Genomic DNA, 21,391 nt, shown 5'->3' on the forward strand with positions numbered 1-21,391 from the left:
ACTGCGCTCCCGGCTGCAGTTTTGTGTGTAGGGAGGGGCGGGCGCTCTATGTGACTGGCCAATCACAGAGCGTGAAGACAGTTACCCAATGAGGATTTTCCTTCAGTACGATTACAGATATTTACGAGCTTTACTCGTTTCATGCTCGTATTCGTCAAAAATGCTTGATCCGTACCGGATACTCGTCTGAAACGAGTACTCGGCTCATCCCTAGTGGAAACTCTCCGGTCATTGGCTCCTGAAGGTTCCTAGGACCAAACGTAAACTCAGGGGAGGTCATGCTGTAGCTGCTCCACTAATGTGGAATAATCTTCTTCTGGATGTCAAACAGAAGTCCTCTGTCTGTTTTCAAAACTGTACAGAAAGCCAGTTTCTTCACATCAACATTACACTGATGTTGACTTTAGTCTTTAGTCCCTCCTGTTTAAATAGAGGGCTGTTCTGTTTGCTTGTTATTTTTATTTCATGTTGTAAGAATGATGCTGCTATAACTTCAACTTTTCTAAAGCAGTTGGCAAGTCTTTTAACCCTCTCAGGCTCAAAATAAGTTTTGATAAAAGGACGAACAACTAAGTCCTTCAGGGTTACTTCTGAGTTAACCCTTCCACTGTCCTAATGGGTGTGACCCCGCGAGGAAAGTTGACCATTGAGCAGGATTGATGGTTCGTCCCTTGGGTCCATGTGGCAGGGGTGAGGTGGTGCTCACACCTCACCCCTGCCACATGGACCTCAAGGGATAAACCATCAATCCTGCTCAATGGTCAACTTTCCTCACGGGGTCACACCCATTAGGACAGTGGGAGGGTTAAAAAATGCTCCTGAAATATGTATGTGGAGTAACCAGGTAGGCAGGTTTTAACGTTGCAAATCTGCAACGCCTGCCTCCAGAGGGTTAAAAATAAAGTTGGATGGGGTTAGGGTTAGGGTTGGGGTTGGTTCACACTGAAGCCGTGTGTTTGGTTTTAAAGTGGAACACACATGTTTTTATATTCTACACAGTACTTGACATTTCCATTCTACCTTGTGACACTAAATTTAACACGCATAAAAAATTCCGTGTGAATCCGTCATAATCTACAGTCAGTTGAGTACTCCTTCACACCGGATAAAGACCTCACCAAGATGTAAAAAGCCAGAACACAAAGGTTGTTGGTTAGAGTTCGACCTGCACTGCTTCTCTGTGCTGAATTAGCATGCATGTGTTTTCTCCACGTACTCCATCTGTCTCCCACAACCAGAAAACAAACATGTTGGGTATTTTGGAGAGTCTAAGTCACCTGTGGGTGTGAGTGTGTGTGACTGGTTGTTTAGCTATATGTGGCCCTGTGACGAGCTGGCAGAAAGTTCAGGACGTCCCCTGCATCTCACCCAACGACTGCAGGTGATAGACACCAGCTCCTAATAACCTTAGTGGGGATAAAGACAATTAATGGGGTCATGGTGAGGTCTTGGAGTTGGCTTCTAATTTCCATGACTGAGCAGGATCGCTCATGAATTGTTTTGAGAATGTACATGCTACTAGTGAGGCTATGCCTCTATCGTGCCATGAGCATCAAGCTGCCAATGCAGCATTTTAATGTGGTCCAAGAGAATCATGCTAAGACAGACTGTGGTGTGATCACAGGCATACACGTTACGATCATCACAGAAAAATAACACTGATGTACGGACCAAGATTAGTCGATCAGAGAGCATTGCAGACAGGCAAGAGTATTGCAGTGGAAACAGTAATTACAAGGAGTATGCAAATGGTTCTTCACACTGAACCAAAGAATATCAAATTTGCTGAAGTCCTGCCACATTTTAGCAAATCACGTAACTGATAATCCATCTAGAGCAGTCAACCTTAACTGGCGGCCCATTGGCAGATCCGGTCCACCAGACCTTTGGGCCCTAACGTAAAGGGTCATTTTGGCACATACTGGCTCAAGAAAATGATTTAAAAATATAAATAAAATAGCAAATAATATCCCTGTAAAAAGTTTTGTTTTTAAACTCCACTCTAGGTGTTGCTTTAAAGAGACAATATGTAGTTTTTACCATTAATTTCTGAAAATATCTATCAAAATGTTGTTGAAAATAAATTAAATGACTGGCGGCTTTGTAACATGTAACCATAAAAATCAGGTCTAAAATACACGGGAGTGTGTCTAAGTCTCTGAGCGACGCCATATTAGATGCCATGTTCCCTTTTACGGGAGCCTGTGAGGACAAAATGCATTTACTGATTTGTAACAAATGGTTACAAAACTTCCGCCATTCTTAAATGTTGTTTTACACATTTACCTCTCCACTCATCGCCAGTGATGAAACAGAGTCAGATGTGCTCATTATTTTGCTAAAGTTTGCACACCCCAGGGCTTTTTGACCCTAATGGGTATCCATTGATAAGGTCTTACTCCAACACAAAACTACTGCTTGTTTGCAATGATTTAGGTATCTACTGCCCCCTATCGCCAGAAAAAATACACACTGTCACTTTAAGAAAAAGCAATCACATCAGATTTACAGCATTATTCTAATTGTTTAAAAGATTAATTTGACCCTCATTTGATTCCTAATTCTAAGCCTGACTCTCAAACACAATGACTGTTCCGAGAAATTGAAAATACTTAGCTGCAGGAACGAATACAGTAAGTCTTCATTTAAATTCAGAAAATCAAAGTCTAATCTTCCAAAGTTTAGAGACACTGAAACTTCGTTCATGTTAGGATTGTCTTTGGGTGATTCTAGGGTATGTTTTCAGGGCATTTAAGGGAAATTAATGCTTTTTAACTAAGAACTGTTTGACTGGTGACTTATCAGACAGTTTTTCAGTTTGTTTACAGTTGAGTCACTCGTAGCTGTTGGTTTTAGATTATGATGAGTCTGACACCATGAGTGAAAACTGTAAAGGTGCTTCCTGTGGCAGCAGAAGCAAGTGAGTCAGCAGTGATGTCATTCACAAAAAAGAAATGCAGTGTCCAAAGCTTATGTGTCAACAATAAAAAAATCTGATTTTCACACAAATAAAGTAAAAACAAATGGTTGTATTGTTGTTCCTGGTGACACTTTATCCCAAACGCGTGCTTCTAAAATGAGTTTAGTTTCAGTTTAAACTTAACAACAAGCAAAAATGTTTAACAGCTAGTTTTACTACAGAAAGAATTTCATCACCCAAAGAAATCTGGTCATAACGTTAACTCAAAGTGTTATCCATTACTTTAATGTATTTTTTTACACAGCTTAGTAAAAAAAAAAAAAAAGGTTTACACACAGAACAAACATAAAAAAGATTACCGCAAAGCGCTTTAACGTTCCACACTCTTCTTCTCTGGTTCCCTCCTAGTGTTTCCTGTTCTCACTCCCCTCTCTCTGGTTTCGGTAAGAGCCTATCGTATGAAGCACCTTTAATGGGTTTGTCAGGGATATATTGGACTTCACTAGGAGATTTGACACATAGTGTGTGAGTCTGTACTTACAAGTGTGTGTGCTTTTTGGATAGCCGTGTAGGGCGCTATATTATGGTGCTTTTCCACTCGTGCTACTGTGTGCGCTCACACTCCAAAACCATTAGATTCTATACAAAATCCCAAAGCTGAGAACTTTAAAGCTGAGAGCGTTGCAATCGACAGGCTGGTCTCCCGCCGAGCACGACTGTCTCTCTCTTTCCTCTCGATCTCTGCTAATGTACCGCTCTCAACTGGAGCTACAGTTAGACTTTCACGTGCTCGTTTTGACTCTCTTACTTTATCTATTCTCCACAGCCCGCACTTGGGTGCATCCGGATCTGCACAGCTCCAGTAATACCAGTAAGATATTTTTGCTTGCGTGGGTCTATATTACTGTGCGTGCCCGTGTACGGTGGATGCTTCTAATGGTACCAACTCATCGTCTTGGGAGCGTTTGTGCCTTGGGGGCCAATAGAAGACAGCTCTGGCCTGCTTCACCGCCAATGACATAGCTGACTGGTCCCATTTAACATGCTAGATTTAGCTTCATTAGGGAGGATGTGGCTGGAAAGACACATAGAAGAAGTAAAATGAGGGGTAAGAGGGGGAGACTGCAAGACATTTGCAAAGGCAACTTTGCATTAGAGCTGGATGGAAAAAAGAAAAGAAAAGAAAAGCCAAGGATGTCTGATGAAGATACATGATGAACCAGTCGCATCCTTAATGCCTGTCAAATAGGGGAGGCAGCGGCTTAGGAGGTAGAGAAGATTGTCCAGTAACTGGAGGGTTGCCAGTTCGATCCCAGGTCATTTCTATGTCATTCTGTTGTGTCCTTGGGCAAGACACTTTACCCACCTTGCTGCCTCACCCCTGTATCAACTTAAGTAAAAAGGGTTGCTGGAGTTCATTTAAATGCCTCACACTGGGCAGTAAAGTGGGAAACAATAAGTTATATTCTAATAAAACAAATATAAATAAAATCATTTTAGAAATTAAAAGCTGAGCATTTATAGATGAGAAGGTGTTAGTTGTTAATTAAAATCATTTCCTAAGAAATTATGGAGTTTTAAGTGTTTTATCAAATATTGCATGATCTATTGGCATCAGCTGAATGTGAAAGACTTTCAGCTATTACCAAACCAAATGCTGTTCATCATCTGCAAATCTGTATTACTATTATTTGTGTGTTGGTTAACACTGGCAAAGATTAGTTGGGTTGATGCACATCCAATGACGTGTTTTTGAGTATTTCAACAGAGTGGATCATGTGATCTTTGAATCAATCAATCAATCAATCAATCAATCAATCAATCAATCAATCAATCAATCAATCAATCAAACTTTGTTTATATAGCACTTAATCATGTAATACCAGGCCCCCACAATGCAGCTCTGAAATTGAGTCAAACCCGGAAGTGAAATAAATTGCAGTTCCACCCTGATCCACTGGGGGCTGGTGTCAGAAGCGAGCAAATCCTCATTGACTCCCATGTTAAAAATACCAATTTCACAGCAGAAATAAACATGTTTACTGCCTGGTACCAAAACATGTTTTTTGTTTAAATGATCTAGTTTACACTCATGACAACTCTGAGGGGGGTGAATTTTTTTCTCACTCTTCTGTTTAAGTGTATTAAAAGCCTAAAATTCTGTATAATTAATGAGCATCAGACCCACATGACCACAGAGCTAGCTCCGGGGAAAGGCCTCAGTAGAGCCTCGGTCTGGCTTGGAAACTGCTCTGGGATTTTGAGTCTCTGTGTTTGTGTATTCTTGTTTAGATATTATTTGTGCAATTGTTGGACAAAATGACTTGCTGTGGCATTAATTGCACTAATAGAGCATCCAAGGAGTCTCCACTTCATTTTTTTCGGTAAGTAAAATTATATTTATGTATTTTAGGTCACTGCCGAGCTGAGCTTAGATTTTAACATGTACTGTTTAACCATGAAATTTAAATGTAATAGGGTAAAACCCAGTGCATTTAACATAATGCTGCACTTTAGAAAATGGGTTGAAATATAACATGTTGGTGGAGCTGGGTTCCGAATATCGGCTTATGGAGCTCTCGGGAGACCTCTGTTTTCCACCCTTATCCCCTCCCCGCAGCCCGGTCCATCTCTGTCTGATCGCAGCTTCTTTTTGCTGTGCGCGGGCTGACGGCTGGTTCTTATGGCAAGCCAGAACCGCCAAAATACGCCACTTCTCCCTGCAGCTCGGCGCATCTCTGTCTGATCGCGGCTTCTGTGTGCTGCGTGGGCTGATGGCTTGTGGAGATCTGAAATGGAAACCTTTCCACTCGGTTCTCCCCAGCGGCAGCTCTGCACATCTCAGATCGCAGCGGCGCTTGTCTGCTGTGCGGCTGCCAGCTTGTGCAGCTCTCGGGAGACCTCTGTGTTCCACCCGGTTTTACCCAGCGGTCAGCCCGGCGTATCTCTGACTCAGAAGCTCTGGTGTTGTGCACAGTTAACTCCGGTTGTAGCTAGGTTGCTACCTCCGTTAGCTTAGCTCCCACCTCCGCGTTAGCTTTGGGTTAGCTTCAGGTTAGCTTGTAGCTAGTTCGACCGGGTGTCGTCAGCTCCACCTCTCTTCCCTTTTATGGAATTGTCTGGGCTTGACGGAACCTGTGACACGGTCAAAATGGCGGTGGTGGCCACCTCCCGTTTTAGCAGAAAAACTTGTTATTGGAGTCTATGGAAACCCATTGTCCAATATTTATGTCGATGTGTAATACATGCAACTCAAAGTGCTTAATTAAAAAGGCCCTGCATACCCTCATTCCCTCCCATCTCCAAAACCTTGTTCCAGAACAATCTCTTCACAAAACTCATCCTCCGGCACACGCACACACACACACACACACACACACACACACACACACACACACACACACACACACACACACACCACCCCATGGAAAAAACACGATGGACTGAGATCAGATGAGCCAAACAGGCTAAGATAAGGATAAGGAAACGCCATCAGGCGAGCCATCTGCCCCGACAGCAGCAGATCCACAGCAGCAGCCGAGGCACTGACACAAGGCGCCCAGGGCAGGGAGGACAGAGACCCCCACCTCCACCCAGGCACACCTGGAAAGCACCCAGGCCGCCACAGCCGACCACTGCCCCCGGGGCAGAGGACACCCACAGAGGACGCACTGGAAAAAGGTTAAATTAAGGTTAAAATATAAAATCATAAGAGCTAAAATGAGAATAGGGGTTAAAAGCACACTTGTCAGTTTTGCTTTCTTTTAGCACCCTCTAGTGTCGCTTAATTATTACCAGTGGTAAAAGCAAAAGTGAAACACATCTCATCACTGTGCATTAATCTTTTCAACACCTTACTCTAACAGTTGAAATGTCTCCTCAGCCTTCATTTGTGTCTACAGGAGTGGTTCATCACTTAGGCCTAGTTCACACGTAGCCGGGTTTTTTTAAAAATGGATATCCGCCCCTCCAAAAACTCGCATCCACACCACCTCGTTTTTAAAAAAAAACTGTCCACACGTACCCGGATAAACACGTTGTTAAGGACATGCCAGACCTGTAGGCGGCAGTACTTCCCCCGTTCTTAACCTCGTCCTTCTTCTGTGGTCTTCCGCAAGGAGCAGTAATTCCGCTTGCAAAAACAAACAAGCAGAAAGCGCTTGGACAATTGATAAAGCGAGCGCAGCTCTGAGGGCATCCATGCTGTCGGCTAGTGTAAACACAGGTCACACACGTGATGTCAGCATGTTTTTGTTGCGGAAAGTGACGTTGCGGACCTTAAAACTCCGCTTTTGTCTGTCCACACGCAGACACCAAAAACGGAGAAAACGCAGATCTTCACTTTGCCCGGAGTTTTTAAAAAGATCAATTTTCGTGTGAAAAAACTCTGTTTTCGTGTGGATGACAGGCCAAAACGTAGAAAAATATCTACGTTTTGGCAGATCCCCGGCTACGTGTGGACAGGGCCTAAATGAAGCAAATCGACTGTGCTCACAATCTAAAACATGCAGGAAACATGCTGGAAGCAGATTGCAGTGTCAGTTGTGTAAGCAGACCTGTCCGCAGGTGGCGGACCGGCACTCTGAAGTTGCAAATGCAGTATCCTGGCTACAGAGAGCTGTGGGGGTCTGAGTGACATTTATTCAACCATACTGGCCCAAGAGAATCATAAAAAAATTAGAAAAAGTTGCATAGTACTAAAATAATTACTGGCAAGGGTTTAAGCCAAGAGCATGTGAAAAGTCTAGTGCTCCGGATACAGTGTCTAGAATTATTTTCAGCTTTTACTATAAAAAACTCAAACTCAGTGTCTTTGAAATTCAGGTACAGTTGTGTGATGATCAAGATTGGCTGATTAGTAGACTAGCTGTGACGGCCATCTCAATACATCTGAACTCAACAGACACACACATGCGTTTGTGTGCGTGTCTGTTAAATGATCATAAAGTCATGATTTCACCACAAATAGGGTTATCAACATCAGCCCAAAAGAGGGAGACACGTTACATAATCATCTGTTATGCAACACACTACCGATCCTTTAAAATCTCAATTCATGAAATGTCCCAGTCTGGCATGACAGAAACAAATGAGCTTTCACATCTAATCGTCAAATTTGTGTCTCTCCTATTATGGCGTTGCAATTGAAAATAAGAATAAATGACTTGTCAAGATGGATGTTGTTTGTGGTGATGGGGCAGAGGGAGGTTGGGCTAATTAATGTGAGACTGTTTAAGAGGTTCTCCAGCATTGCGGGGATGGGGGTGTGTGTGTGTGTGTGTGTGGGGGGGGGGGGGGGGGGGGGTGTGCCATGGGACTGTGGGGGTGGAGGAAATCTGCTATTTGGAGTGGCGCAAAGAAGAAAAGAATCACTTATTACAACAATGGTCCTTCACAATTTTTCATAACATATGCGCACCCTCCTGTGACCCGGTCCTTGGTCTCTGTGCATGAACTTGTATGTATTTATGGGGGGGGGGGGGGGGGGGTCCTCTCAGGATGCCAAGATGAAAACAGCTTTAGATATATGAGTGATCTCTCCAGAAGAAGAGGTGTAGTCAGTGAACGCAGCAATCGGTGTGAGGTCATCACATTTGCCCATGGCCCTTTCCTCTGGGTCAATGCCCCCATAACTGCTGGTGATAACGGGGTTACCATAGTAACTGTAGGATTTATTTTTTTATTTTTCAGCAAATCAACAAAGAGAAAAGAGTCCCCTGGGTGTGCATGTCTTGCAGAGAGCAGACCCCTGGTGATTTATCCCTCTCTGCTCCTGTACAAGACTAAACCATTAGAACAAAGCAGTGAGAGGTCCAGATAGGAGAGAACAAAGTCTGCTCTGTGTCATGCAGCCCATCAGTAATGATCTAGGTGATTGCCTTTCTTTATTTTAGGTCTAACATGCTAATTATACTAATCTGAGTCGTTAATACCGCCTTCTGCAGCACTGAAACTACCCTGGCAAGCCCTGATTTGCTGCTGGTTGTGATTGCATTAGACCTTATGATAAGCAACAGGAGTGGGAAGACTTGCCCTTTTTTTATCTTACGCCTACATCAGCACACTGGAATACAGTGTTTATGGGAAATGCTCTGTAGACTGCCACTGAAGTGAAGCTAAAACGATGCTATAAAATTCAACACTGCAAAAATACTGGGAATCAGTAACATGTAGGGACGTTTTTATGATCTTTGGGACATCTGAAGACATTCTACTTGAAATTCCTCACTCGGGTTAGACTGATAACCCAGCAGAGAACTCTGTGGAAAAGTCTTATAACCAGAAATCGTTCTTTTCCTCCAACACATTATCATTCCCAGCGCAGGTGTGGTGGTAAAACAATCATCAGGTTGGTGTTGGTAGAATCAGATGTGGCATGGAGCACTTAAACAATGGCGGTTGTTTTTTGGTGGCAGTAGCCACAGTAGCCTTGTATAGCGCTTTATTGATGAAGAATGGGGTGTGTTCTCCCTCCTCCTCCACACAGAAGCCTGTATTGGATTTCACGCTGGCTGCTCATTTACCAGACACTGCAGTGCATTCCCAACCAAAGGCCTGGAGGCAATACGGCTGTTTTATTTGTTTATAATGTTTATGCTTCCCGCAAATGGCTTGCACTGCAGTCACAACAACTGCGCGTACTTACATTTAGGCAATCGACTGGGCTCGTTTTGACACGAGCACCGCAGCTCAATTCATTTGGAACGGACTAAGAATCCAATAGAGTCATCTAATTTGGAAGAGGAAAAAGGGGCGTGGAAGGGAAGGAAGACAGGGAAGTGAGGAACAAAGCAAGGGGAAGGGTCGGCGTTGCTGGTGCTGTGATCTGAAAGGGACAAATGGCCCTGATGTACTTCACTAAAAAGCCATCCACAAAAAACACAAAATGGTCCATCTCCTCTCTAGACTATCATTGACAGATAAAATATAGACACCATCTCTTTGCCCTGACTAAACTGCCCTCTCTGAGTTGTTCGGTTTTCTGATGTGTTTCCCTCCGGCTGCAGCAGCTCTCATAAATCCATAAAAAGCCAACTGCCAACTTCCACAACTTCAGGTCCATTAAGAGATATGACAACATCCGAGACAAATTCCCAGGAAACACTTGCTGCAATGAAACTCTAATTTACTGAGCTGATGACAGACGATGACACGGAGGTGACAAGGCAGGAGGAATTAAGTTCGCTGTGTTGCAGTGAGGTTGTCTGCCGCATGACACACACACACATGACATCTGGTAGTGAACCGTTGTGAGTCATGTCACTTCTCGCGTGCGCCGCCACTTCGATTCATGGCCGTGTGGGCGTGCATGTGTGCGAATTTCCCAGCTCCTTCGCATAGCCCACTCCTCGTCCTCTGCCAGCTGCTCAGCTTCTCACTCCATTTGGTCCAGACTTCATACACATCTGCCCACCAAATCCATCCGTGTTCCGAACACGATCTGCCATGCAAAGCCCCCGTTGACCATTGAATAAAGTAAAGCAGAGTGTTTACTGCCAAAATCACAAATCTGGGACTCGCGAGTGGAACAAGCATATCAAAAGTAACTGATGGCAAGCAGGGTCAGCCAAATGTGGAGGAAACGTGGAAAAATCCACCGTATCATCCCGCCTTTTCCCAATAAAGCTCATTACATGTTCTCTTTTCTTTATCTTTGAGTAACGGAATGTCCTTGCAAACTTCAGGTGATGTCTCTGAAACTCCTTGTCGGTGTGCTTGTAACAAATAAAAATCCTGAAGCCTTTTAAAAGGCTGCTGTGAAGTGAAGGATGAAAGCCAGCGGGAGAGTGGGTAGAAAGCCAGAGTGAGCGGGTTTTATGCAGTCTCCAGAGTGAGGCAAAGGGAGCGAGAGAAAAAGAAAATGCAAGGGGAGAAAAAAAAGTGTCCTCTGGAAAAAAAAAAGCTCATTGATGCAACCATTTCCCCTTAACCTCAAACGGAGAGCCTCAGAGTTAAGACAGGTAGAAACTGGGGAGCATTCTTGAAAACGAAAAGGGGAAGAAAAAACTATCGCCCTCTTGATTTTTTTTTCATTCTTCTCCTCTCCTTCCTGTGCTTTAAGCTCTTCAAGCAGGAGCATCACTTAGAAAATTGACAGTCCTTTCACAGGAATTTGGCTCTGTAATTAACCTGCTCATTTGCTAATTTGACTGTAATCAAGCCTCTCATCTTTCCCAGCGGGGTGCCAGAACTCTTTGAGCAGACAAGGCAGAAGCTGTGAGCACCGTGATGAGCTGCATGACGTGCCTCCGCTACTTTACCTTCCACCAAAAATAATAATAACGGAAGAAATGCAGGCAGAGCTGAGCAAACACGTGCAGGTAAAAGGCTTAGTGGAGGCTGACACATATAGTGTAGAAGAGGAGAAAACAACTACCTAATGTGCAGTGAAGGATGAGGCTTTCCTTTGGGCTGTTGGTGTATGTGAGAGCTTCACTGTGTGCCTCAGCCCCCGCAGCCGCTGTTAGGCACACACAAACATTTTGAGAAGGAAAAAAAAGGTATTCTCCACTCATAACCATTCAAATCAAACAATACAGCTGACATTTGCATCTGTCAAGACCCAGCGTGTGTTCTTTTCTTCTTTCTGGATGATCACAATTGAGACTATCTCCTCTGATTCTTTTATTCTCACCCTTTCACTCCTCGCATTGAACTACGGCGACAAAATAAGAGAGAGAGAGAGAGAGAGAGGGAGAGGGATGCTCTACTGGTTGCCAGGGGCAACAGAAGCACACGGGGTAACAGCATTAGACCATTGATTGGTTTTGATGTAAACTTCATAGTTAACAATTAGCAGTGCACAAGAGAGACCGAGCCATTGGGGTAACATGTACATGCCTGTTCATCCAGTAATGAGGCTGATTGAGCTTTAGTTTAAACTTCGGTCGGAGTAATGTGATCAAAATTGAGATCAGATTGGATTTTGATTGGCTGGGAGCTTTAACTTCTAAAATCTGTCCATTAGATTAAAATAAAATAAAATAAAATAATGCAGAAAAGGGTAGAATGCCTTCTCCGGGTCAGGGATGAGGTCCTGCCCCAAGTGGAGGAGTTTAAGTATCCCGGGGTCTTGTTCACGAGTGAGGGAAAACTGGAGCGTGAGACCGATAGGCGGATTGGTGCTGCATCTGCAGTGATGCGGGCGTTGTACCGAGCTGAGTCAGAAGGTGAAGCTCTCGGTTTACCGGTCGATCTACGTTCCTACCCTTACCAATGGTCATGAGCTTTGGGTAGTGACCGGAAGAACGAGATCGCGGATACAAGCGGCCGAAATGAGTTTTCTTCGCAGAGTGGCTGGCCTCTCCCTAGAGATAGGGTGAGACGCTTGGTCATCCGGGAGGGGCTCAGAGTAGACCCGCTGCTCCTCCACATCGAGAGGAGCCAGTTGAGGTGGCTCGAGCATCTGGTCAGGATGCCTCCTGGACGCCTCCCTGGTGAGGTTTTCAGAGCACGTCCAACCGGGAGGAGACCTAAAAGTAGACCCAGGACACGCTGGAGGGACTACGTCTCTCACCGGGAACACATTGGGATTCCCCCGGAGGAGCTGGCCCAAGTGGATGGGGAGAGGGAAGTCTGGGTCTATCGGCTTAGGCTACTGCCCCCACGACCCGACTCCGGATAAGCGGATGAAAATGGATGGATGGATGGAAAATAAAATATTATTATTATAAAATAATATAATAAAATAATACACAGATTCTAGATCTAATTATGTCAATTAAAATCTAAATATCAAAAGTTACAATAAGATTTAAATGTAACATTCAGATAACCCCGCCCCCTGAGAATTCTAACTGAGCCAATCAGTGCTGAGCAGCGTATTACAGACACCGTGACGCTGAGTTTCTCATAAACAACGAAGATGGCATTTGAAGTGGTGACTCTTTCCTCTTGGACATGTCTTTAAAACCACAACAAAAAGAACCACTAAAAGCTTTTCTTCCAAAGAAAGATGTTTGCACCATCTAAAAAACCACAGCGTCGCATTGTACAGTCGGCATTCCCGCATTTTTCTGATTGGTTATTTTTTAGCTGGTTAGTCCCACCTCTCATGTGCCTCTCTGCCTGTGAGTAACCAGACGTACGCTGCTCAGCGCTGATTGGCTCAGTTAGCATTCTCAGGGGGCGGGGCTATTTGCATGGGAGAGTTACCAGACTCGTTCTCCATGCAGAATTAAACAGAGGAGGAGTCTGGCAGGCCAGGCTAGCAAGATTTAGCTAAAGAAGAGATTCCCAATCTAATATCTCCCTTTGATGGTATGCTTGTATGAGTTTGTTTAACTATGGATAATTACTCAATGTGCAAGGACAGACAGGAACAAAAGAGCTAGTTAAAAGGAAGCACATCTTACCAGCAAAGTGACTCTCAGGTGTAAGATAGAAGATTACTCGGGGTGACGGTGAGTCAGGAGTTAGGAGTTTGCTCTATTGTTCAAACCTGCAACCCACCAATTAGACTGCATGGAAGGAGTCTCTTTAACATCGCCTATAGGTTTCCAAAGGGCTCACTTAAAGCCTAGTGAATGATTCCCTCCACCATCTTGGTCGCGTTTCATCACTCCCAGAGAATCTAAAAATGGGCAAAGAGGTGGAGCTGAGAGAGGGGCTGTCAGGGTGGGGGCAGATGATTGGCATCCAGAAAAACTCTGAGCAGATGTAGCTACGAGCTAACTGAGCTAGCCCAGAGCTAATCAAAGCTAACAGAGGTTGGTGGGTGCTTTTAGCCAGAAAACAGCAGAGGGACTCCGCTACCTTCTGCCTTCTAGGCTGTGTTACTTAACGTGAGGCTGAGGCCTTTCCTGGAGCCGCCAGGAGGGCAAGCTGCTAGTGCTAGCATTCTCGGTTCATCTGGCACCTGTCAATCAAAAGGGTGCACCCCTAATTGTTTATCATTTCTAGCTTCAATTATAACTAAACTGATGATTTAGAAAACAATTCACCCCATCAAAGTTGTCAGACGGTTAAAAAAAACCTAAAATGTTCTCTCTTTTTTTTTTACGAGGCTGTAAACATGTTTATTTCTGCTGCAAAGTTGGTATTTTTAACATGGGATTAAATGGGAATTTGTTCCTTTCTGGAGCCAGCCCCTAGCAGGGACTGCAAGTTTTGTTACTTCTGCGTTGGCTTCAGTTTCAGGCAGAGGTTCCCCAAGCCTCCCTCAGTCCTGGTCATCATTAACCCGTTTCCGTCTGCCGCAAAGCAGAGGTGGCATCAGTGGCGGCTCCAGAAATGTTTTTCTGCTGGTGCTATGAAGGAGCTAGTCTTTTTATTGAGGGCGCTATGAAGGAAGTGGTCATGCGTACCTATTGTTCTCTAAAACACTTTCAACACTAGCAGATACACATGCATGCACAACACCTCAACAACACCTGAAACAATCATTAATATACATCATAAACATATGAACAATCGCTGACTTTTCCATGAAATCATAAACACATACAGCCACACAGAAAACCTTCTATAGTGTTGCAAGGTTAGCTAACGTTAGCGTTAGCATTTCCAGCGCCAAAACCCTGGACTGCTGTGGCGGTTGAGGGTTGACTCTCTTCATCCAGATCCGTAGGTTTTTGTGGGTCTGAGATCACTTCCAAAGATTCATTCGTTTCTGAATGAACCCGTGGAAATTTGGGCAACGAAAACCGATCCATTTTACCACGAGCTCTACCTTTCACTCGTTCGCAGGTGGAAAATGAGGTCAAAGATTAACATCAATTTCCTGTTTTGGTTCAAGTTTTTACTATCTATATGATAATTTACTTTTATTTATTATTTAATTATTTTTAATTATTTTTGTTTTGTATGTTAAAAACAGTACTATCACATCCACACCATAAATTAAAATTAAATTGTAAAAAAAAAATCTAATATTTACTTGGGGGTGATATGGGGGTGCAATGACTAATCCAGGGGTAGCTATAGCACCCCCTAGCGCCGCCACTGGGTGGCATTGGGGACCCTTTGTTCTTTCATAAGTGGTCAACCCCTGGCAGTAATGTAACATGATCCAGCTACAATATAACGCAGTAGCTGTATGAATGGAGCATGAGGGCGGTCTCTGCACTGTTAAATTTCTCAACTTGGACCAAAATATTTTTTTATCCCAATTGAAGTCACACTCCTTAAGTTTTGTCTCTAACCTGGCAATCTGTACTTCATCTCTAACTGCCAGATGCTCCAGGACCTCTGCGCCACTCCATTTAACCATCTCAGCTGATAAAACTTGGATTTTTAATACTGTTACCATCCGGGGCTCGGCAGATGTTCCACATGAGATCATGACATCACCCTCTGTTCATTCAGAAGTCCAGCATTGCAATAATATTACTGTCAAGCTAGGCGGCACAAGACTAGGCAGCTTTGGCTTGCTTTTATCACCCACTGGTGTCTGCTTACTAGAACCAAATTCAAAACACATCTCCTCCTTTTCACACCTTGATCTAACAGCTGAAATACCTCCCCAGCCTTCAATGAATTAAACATATTAGTTGTGTTCATTATCTAAAACATGCAGGAAATGTGCTGAAACAAGACTGCAGCACCAGGTATGTCAGCTCAGCTCAAGTGCAACAGACCAGACCGGTGACTGTGAAGTTGCAAATGCAATATTCTGGCCACAGAGTGGTGTGGGGGTCTGAGTGGCATCTCATTATCCCTGTAAAGGGTCATTTCAGCACATACTGGCTCAAGAAAATGATTTAAAATATGAATAAGTTGCTTAGTACTCCTTTAATAGACAAACTATGGCAGCAATGTTACCCTGACATGCCGCCACAGTCATCATTATCAGAATGTGAATGTGTAAATGAATGGATGAATGATTCACTGTAGTGTAAAGCACGTTGGAGTCCTCTGACTCAGAAAAGTGCTACACATGTGCGGGTCATTTATAATTTTCAGCTGTCATTTTGGTAGGCTGCTCTGTTTTACAGCATATTTTACTATAACATCGATATTAGACTTACACATTTAGACATAAATGTATTAATAAAAAAAATAAAATATTATAAACATGGTAAATGACTTTCAAATATTTTGTTTTGAATACCCTTGGTTATTTTTTATTTTGTTAAAACTTAGTCAGTTTTTCTATTTATATTAAGAGATCACGTTGTTCTTTTTAAATAAATGTGAAAAACTGACAAAGTTCACACCCTACTTTATTTCTTTGAGGAGCTAAGAGTAACTAGATAGCTGTTAATTTCTGTCTTTCTTTCACACTTCACACTACAGATGCTTCAATTCGGCTCTTTCATGTGATACAACAGCCCAACATTGTCTAACATTCTCATGATTTCAGCGATAGCTCAAAGGCGAAATGTGGGATTTGAGATTTAAAGGGGCCATATCACGGAAAATCCTCTTTTTGGAGCTTTTGAACATGTAATGTTGTTATTTTCTCATGAAAAATAACTGAAAACCCATTTTGGATTACTTTCATTCATTTGACTGTTTCAGCTGCAAATTTCGAATTTTATTTTGAAATTTCTGAAACCTTCTAATGTGTATATCACTTCATCGTCCTGCTTCCAACATCAGGCCCTGCTCCTGCCCCAGAAGCTAGTCTCTGGTCTGAAACCTTAGCCTGGCCTGCCAGACTGTCAGAGAGACACTTGAGGGGCGGGACTAGGCAGCTCAATAATGACCAATCAGAAAACAGATGGAAATCCCAACTGTACCGCACGACGCTGTAGTTTTCTAGTTGTAGTAAAAAAAAATAGCGTCTGGCAATGGCGCAAAGACATTTGAGTCATTTAGAACAGAGGAAAGTCGCAGCGAACTCCGCCGCTGTCTTCGTTGTTTATGAGAAACTGAGCGCTGCTGTGTGTGACGTCCGTGACGCTGTAGTTTTTTTTTTTAGCTGTAATAAAAATGGAGTCTGGCGACAGCGCAAACACCTTTGTTAAGAAGAAAGGCTTTTAGCGCTTCTACTTGTTGTTTTCAAATCATTTAGAACAAAGGAAAGAAACGCAGCGAACTCCACTTCAGTCACCATGTTTATGACAAAATCTGCGTTATTGTGAGTGATGTACGACACTCAGCACTGAGTGGCTCGGTTAGAGTTATCACAGGGAGGGGTTATGTCAATTGGAGTTCCCAGACTCTTTCTCTGTGCAGAATTAAACAGAGGAGGAGTCTGGCAGGCCAGGCTACTGAAGCCTATCTCTCAAAGCCAGCACAGGATATGTGGGATAGGCAACAAGTGTCCTCTAACAGACTTGGTAGTCTACTTGTAAGTGTGCTGGGCTAGCATGCAATTTAGCACAGGTTCAAATCCCAGAACTTTTTTCTTCTTTTTTTTTGCCTGTGATTGCCAGAATGCCTAATCAGTTTTTATTTAAAGTTTTATTTTTGCTTTTTTGTTTATAAAGTAACAACGTTAAAGTCCAGTAACTCACCTAAAATTTTGCTTGGGAATTAACAAACTCAAAGAAGTTTAGAAACGCAAAATTATTTGCAGAAAATAATCAATTAGGCTAAAATATAAAAACATGAAATCTGATTCAGCTGGCTAAATAAATTACTGCCACCACCAGGATTCAAACCCACATCTGCACATGGCAAACCCGAGATACTAGACAGGCATCTTTACCACTGGACTACAATAGTCATCAAAGTAACTGACTTGCTTAAGATGCTCTTTTAGGCCCATTTTGTAGGAGCGGGCGTGGGCAGTTTCACTGAAACGAAGCATTTTACCTGTATAAATTAAGGCTGACTAAAATCACTCGCTTTAAAGATAAATGACATCTCAATAGAAACAACGACATCATTTTATTGTACACTGTGCCTACCGTTGCTCTCAAGGTTTAAAATAGCATGACCTTTTGGACCGACTTCAGCTGGTCCAAAATGCAGCGGCCCGCGTGCTGACTGGAACCAGCAAGCAGGATCACATGACCCCGGTTCTGGACTCTCTCCATTGGCTTCCTGTCTCTTACAGGATCCGTTTCAAAATTTTACTTTTTGTTTTTAAATCCCTTCATGGACTGGCCCCAGTTTACATCTCTGAGCTGCTGTCCGCTTACGTCCCTGCCAGAACCATGAGGTCCAGTTCTCAAGCGCTTTTAACAGTTCCAAAAACCCGCCACAAGACTCACGGTGACAGAGCATTCTCTGTGGTTGGGCCCAAACTGTGGAACAAGCTACCTCTCAACATCAGGACCACACAGAATCTAGAGCATTTTAAATCCCTTCTTAAGACACATTTTTTGATTTGGCTTTTAATGCAGGCTGACTTGAGCATCTTAATAGTTTTTAACAGTTTTTATTATAGATTGCGACTGTTGTGTGCTCATCTTATTTTTAGGTTTTTATTGTTGATTTGTTTAACCTTGTACAGCGCTTTGGGTGTAGCTTTGCTGCTGTAAATGCGCTCTATAAATAAAATTGACCTTGACCTTGATATGGAACCTTTAGGTGCCAGAATTTAGGTATACGCACATCCGGATATAAAACAGAACACATTTGATCTAATAAAAATACAAGCTCTGGTTTGAATTGAAAATAATAAAATCAGCTAGAGACTTAACAGGAACATAATCGAGACGACTCAGAAATAAGCAGCAGTTGGTTTTCAGAAGGTGGGGAAGTAGTACTCATCTAAACCATTCATGTTTTTGTCCTTTTCGAGTCTAATCATTTGCATGTACAGTATAATTCACATGTTCACATCTTAATTTTCCTGCTTTTTTCCTCCTTCATATTATCTCCTTCTCCTCATTTTGTCTTGCTCTCTCAGCACTGATCTGCTCTCCAGATGTCAACACAGCAGGTGCTGTTATTGGTGGGGTTCAGCTCACCTCAGTCCAATCAGATGCTCCGAGAGGTGTCCAGAAGAAGCACTCTAAGCTCTTAATGAGAATAGCACACTGACACAGTTGTACCATACACAAATAGACATCACACACACACACACACACACACACACATGTCTAGGTGGGATACAGAATGTGCATGTGACACATTTACCTGCAGTCAGTAACCTAGAATTGTTGGGCGCCAAGGTTCTGTAAAAAAAAAAAACAGAGAAAGAAAACAGTGTTCATAAAAGAATGCAAAACACAGCCTAATAAATAGGTAAGGAAGCATTCTGAAGTCTAATGACGGGTTCATTTAGTTGTGTTGTGTGAGGCATCTCCATGCAGTTGCCATCTCTACACAAAATCAGACACAAAAGGAGAGTGGTTGGTTGGCATGACGACAGCACCAGCTCAAAGTATAATGAGCTACAGGGCCCAATTATGAATGTTTGGTCAAATGTGCATGTAAGCACACACCCACGCTTGTGCACACACACACACACACACATATACATGCATGCACGTACACAAACGTGCACACACATCCCTGTCGATGTCATAAAGGTGAGTCAAAGATGTCTCTCCAAAGATAGCGCTCTCCTTTTCTTCATCTCTCTCTGCCACTCCCTCAGCACCATCCCAGGTCCCAGAACACCTCACAGCTCACCGCCTGATGCTGCTCCAGTACAGAAAAATGACCCCTCAGAGGACCTTTCCCTGGCTTTGACCTGTTAAAAACGTCTGCAGCAAAGGGATCGTGCACTCTTCTTTCAACAAGGACATAAAAAAGGCTCTGTAAAAGAAAGTTTTCTGGTTCCAGTACAAAGAAAAATCTCTGGCACGCTGACAGGGGTGAGGCTGATGAGCACTGGCGCCACCGGTCCCTCCGACCACCACCAGCAGGCAAGGAGGGGTTAAGTGTTTTGCTGAAGGACACAACAGCAGCGACAATCTCAGTGGGGTTCCAACCTGCAACCTTCTGATTATGGGGCGAGTAGTCAACTCCTGGGCCACCGTCGTCCCTAATGTCTTAGAGCACATGTATGTGAATAATTGTTAGGTACAAATACATAAAAATTTTCAAGACCCAAATACTTGGCGGAGGTTTAGACTTTGTTGGATGCTGTTGATTTCCTCTAGTGGCCATCTTGAATGAGGTTAGACTGTATAGGTGAATCAGTTGTAGAGCTGAACCCAGCTCTGGAGATGATTCCTAGAAAAGTAAAACTGAACAAACAAATATGAATGGAAGGCTTTTTGATGTAAAAGTTGAAAATAAGCTCCTTTTTAATTCATTATTTTTATGTTTATTCAGGTCAAACACTGATACTTGTGGTTTTGAGTATTTGGCTTTGTAATTTTGTGGGTCACAAGCGACAATGTTGGAAATAAATGGTCTGCGCCAGATTTTGCTAAGAGACAACTAGGGTTTACTCCAACAGTTTATGTCAAACATACATCCATCCATTTTCTTCAGCTTATCATCAGTCGGGTTGCGGGGGCAGCAGCCTATGCTGAAAGGCCCAAACTTCCATCTCCCCAGCCACTTGGGCCAGCTCCTTCGGGGAAATTGCCAACGCGTTTAGTCCCTCCGGCATGTCCTGGGTCTTCTTTTAGGTCTTCTCTAGGTTGGATGTGCCCTAAAAACAAGCCCCCACAATGCGGGTGAAAAATTGAAGCAATCCTGGAAGTGACAAAAATTGCAGTTCCACCCTCATCCACTAGGGGCTGGTGTTAGAAGCGAGCAAATCCCCATTGACTCCCATGTTAAAAATAGCAATTTCACAGCAGTGAAAATAGCAGCATGTTCACAGCCTGGTACCAAAACACGTTTTTGGTTTAAATTATCATGACAACTCTGAGGGGAGTGATTTTTTTTCTCATTCTTCTGTTTAAGTGTATTAAAAGCCTAAAATTCTGTATAATTAATGAGCATCAGACCCACGTGACCACAGAGCTAGCTCCGGGGAAAGGCCTCAGTTGAGCCTCGGTCTGGCCTGGAAACTGTTCCGGGATTTTCAGTCTCTCAACTTAGACCATTAGTTGTAGTGTTTGCGCGTTCTTTTTGGATATTATTTGTGCAATTGTTGGACAAAATGACCTGCTGTGGCATTAATTGCACTAATAGAGCGTCCAAGGAGTATCCACTTCATTTTTTTCGGTAAGTAAAATTATATTTATGTATTTTAGGTCACTGCCGAGCTAAGCTTAGATTTTAACATGTACTGTTTAACCATGAAATTTAAATGTAATAGGGTAAAACCCAGTGCATTTAACATAATGCTGCACTTTAGAAAATGAGTTGTAATATAACATGTTGGTGGAGCTGGGTTCTGACTATCAGCTTGGGGAGCTCTCGGGAGACCGATGTTTTCCACCCGGTTCTCCCCTCCCCGCAGCCCGGTCCATCTCTGTCTGATTGCGGCTTCTGTCTGCTGCGCGGGCTGCCGGCTTGTGGAGCTCTGGATGGAAACCGATGTTTTCCACCCGGTTCTCCCCAGCAGCAGCTCTGCGCATCTCAGATCACAGCGGCGCTTGTCTGCTGTGCGGCTGCTGGCTTGTGGAGCTCTCGGGAGACCTCTGTGTACCTGGTTTTACCCAGCGGTCAGCCCGGCGTATCTCTGACTCAGAAGCTCTGGTGTTGTGCACAGTTAACTCCGGTTGT

At 43.4% G+C, this 21,391-nt stretch overlaps 1 protein-coding gene across 8 annotated transcripts in view; it reads right to left on the bottom strand.

Moving 5' to 3' along the window:
• Positions 1 to 21,391, bottom strand: part of tenm2a (teneurin transmembrane protein 2a) — a 374,562-nt gene that overhangs the window by 277,792 nt on the left and 75,379 nt on the right. For 7 of the 8 annotated variants that reach the window (XM_054738565.2, XM_054738550.2, XM_054738576.2 and 4 more), the window contains exon 2: positions 18,896 to 18,933. The exons of the other annotated variant lie outside the window; for it this stretch is intronic. The gene's annotated coding sequence lies outside the window, so the exon portion shown is untranslated. The remainder of the gene's footprint in view (positions 1 to 18,895; positions 18,934 to 21,391) is intronic. 8 annotated transcript variants of the gene reach the window in all.

The sequence above is a fragment of the Nothobranchius furzeri genome, chromosome 2, assembly GCF_043380555.1.
Source record: "Nothobranchius furzeri strain GRZ-AD chromosome 2, NfurGRZ-RIMD1, whole genome shotgun sequence".
NCBI classification, from domain to species: domain Eukaryota; kingdom Metazoa; phylum Chordata; class Actinopteri; order Cyprinodontiformes; family Nothobranchiidae; genus Nothobranchius; species Nothobranchius furzeri.